Raw genomic sequence first — 2801 nt, 5'->3', positions numbered from 1 at the left:
TTAAAAAGAGTTCTACCTACTAGCTGAATTAGCTCAATGTCATTAACTTTGAAATTTTTAATTAGTTTGTGCAAAGCCAAACCATTTTGATTCTTTCATTTTTTAGTTGATCACATGAGGAAGAATCAACTAAAACGAAAAAAATGCCTTTAAAATTAGCTGGATACAAAATGGTGTTTTCGGCTGTATCTGAAGCCTTGGAAATATTAGGGTCTGTGTTTGTATTGGCACTTGTAAGTGTATGCGAAATTGAAGCGTTGTCATGGCTATTGGTATTTGTATCATTATAATCAGCCATATTGGCGTTGCTATGTTCAGCCATATTGGCGTTGTTTTCAGCCATTTTGTTTGGCGAGCTGGAATTTTCTTGTAAAAGTAGAGTTGAACAAGCACCTGTTGCGTCCATGTCTATGTCAGCACCATAAGCATCAACATTCATATTAGAAACATTAAAACCGTCACTTTTTATTTTTTTTGAACCTCCCGTGTTTAAATTGAAATTCGCATTTTTTAACGCATTCATTATTTTTGTCTCATTTTCACGTTTCATCCTCATGCCTTTGGCAAGGGTGACGTTAGAGAGAATTTCGAATGATGCCTCATTAGCCGTTGGCGTCGTCGACCCAAGAGTCGAGGACGCCATAGCGGCCTTTGTTTTTTTGGCCGCTGCAGGCAGTCTCAAGAGTAACGCTCACTACTTATATGCAAAAGAAAAAATATCGAACACTAAGAATCAGCAAAATACTCACTCAGATTGTTGAAAGATTTGATAAAAAATAGCAGTTGTTGTTAATTTTATTATGAAATCGCAAAATTTATTTAAAACCACTAAAGAAGCTTCGACAAATGGCACTTCTGTTATATGAACTTGTACAAATCAGAAAGATCACCAATTGAAAGAACACGTCCACACACGTTGAGAATTGCCGCGAGAATGCCATAGGACACTAAAAGATGTATAATTTTCTGCGCACTTGGTACTGTTTTAGATATTTTTGGCGATGGAGTTTCAGCGTAAGCGAAAGCTGGAAATTGCGGTCTGAACAAGCAAAAGGTGTTAAAGGCGATTCTCTTAAATATGCATCTATCACCGGTATTTCCATGTTTTGATTACTAACATAGGTATGTGTAGTTCCATGAGTGCAACAAAACTTATTTTAGAATTATAGTATCTCGTTTAAATTAACTTTAGTATATGCGAAATGGTAATTAAATAAAACAATGTAAACTACATATAAAAATAGAATTGTTCTAAAGGTATGTATGTACATATATACATATGTATGTATGTACACATTATATATTCAACGGATACCGATCATTGTTAGTTGGTGTTGTAAGTGTTGGTGTTATTACAATTTAAGTTCATAGAAAATATAGAAAAAAAAAACAATAAAAGGTTAAGAAATAAAATTTATTCAAATAATTGAAGCAAAGCCTTATAAGTTATGTTCAAATAGATGGTGAGTATGCTCTTGTGTTGTGCGCAAGTCAGTGAAGTGAAAAAAACTAGGCAAATTCAATGATCCACAAACGACCTTACTGGGACTATGATTTTTCCGTCGTGTCCGTGTCAAGAAGGTTCATGCATTTTTTCACAACAATATTTTTGTGACATATGTATTTAGTTTAAAAAATCCCCATTAAAGTCACGGTTATATCGCGACCCTGAAAAGTGTGAATGGGCGATTAACTCAGTGGCCTTCCTTAAGTCGATGTCGAACAAACACGTGTACAAAATCTTCTGGTTTATTTTTGGTACCCCAAAAAAAGGTTCGGCGCATTATGTCGTACTTTTATAAAAGCTCCTCGATTGCACCAAAACTGTGAACCCGTTAAGAAAATAATGTTGCGAAATCAATACATAACTCTGATAACATAACTGGAAAGGCCCTAGTATAGGAAACGTTTGTTTGCCTATTTAAAGTCATTGACGTGGATATTCTGTGGAGGGGTTAGTTAGAGTTTTTCATGAGTTGTTTGAATAGCGATTTCTCTCTAGGTGCATGACGGGGTCTGTATAGTTTTTCCTAGATTGAAAATGCTATTATGACATTGGATTATAATATATGATATACATATTTGGCAATTTATTGATATCAATATAAATTCTCTAAACCAAATTTTACCTGTTTGGTAAAGTTTTACATTTGAATTAATTTCGCCTTTATTTGTCTTTAAATATTAGGTAATTTTACATTTACTTATATAAATATTTGTATAAAGTACATATTATAAAATTTCGTAAAAGTTATTCAAACAGGATTTGGACTTCGAATTAATATATTAAAAACTATTCCTTATCAAAGTTATGTTGGATACAATGGGCGCAATTAGAACACAGACAATATGTTCCGTCAGTTGAGTGAATGAAATTTTATTTTAAGAACGCTTTGAGCCAACTGTCATATGTAATATTTATTCTCAAATTTTAAGGTAAGGGGCTTCTTAAAATATATTTCACACTTCACTATAATATTACAGCTTAAATTTAGAGCACTAAGCAATAAAAACTGCCGAACACGCTGAGTGAACGTGGAATGAATGTAGCGTGCAAAAATGTATAATTTTACATAAAATCGTAATCGGTAAACAGTTGATCAGCAACTTTATTTTTTGAATGCGACTTATGTTAAACTACAAATTATACACCCCAGCGGGTTAAGGGGGTCAGAATATACCCGCGGTAGGTACATATGCCTGTCGTAAGAGGCGACTAAAATACCAGATCCAAGGGGCTGTGTAGCGCAACCCTTCAGATTGCCAGCGCAATATACAGCTTCTCCAAACACAATTGTCAA

Source organism: Eurosta solidaginis, chromosome 2 (assembly GCF_040869045.1).
Source record: "Eurosta solidaginis isolate ZX-2024a chromosome 2, ASM4086904v1, whole genome shotgun sequence".
Lineage (NCBI taxonomy): Eukaryota > Metazoa > Arthropoda > Insecta > Diptera > Tephritidae > Eurosta > Eurosta solidaginis.
The sequence above is the reverse complement of the archived record's forward strand: the minus strand, read 5'-3'. Positions refer to the sequence as shown.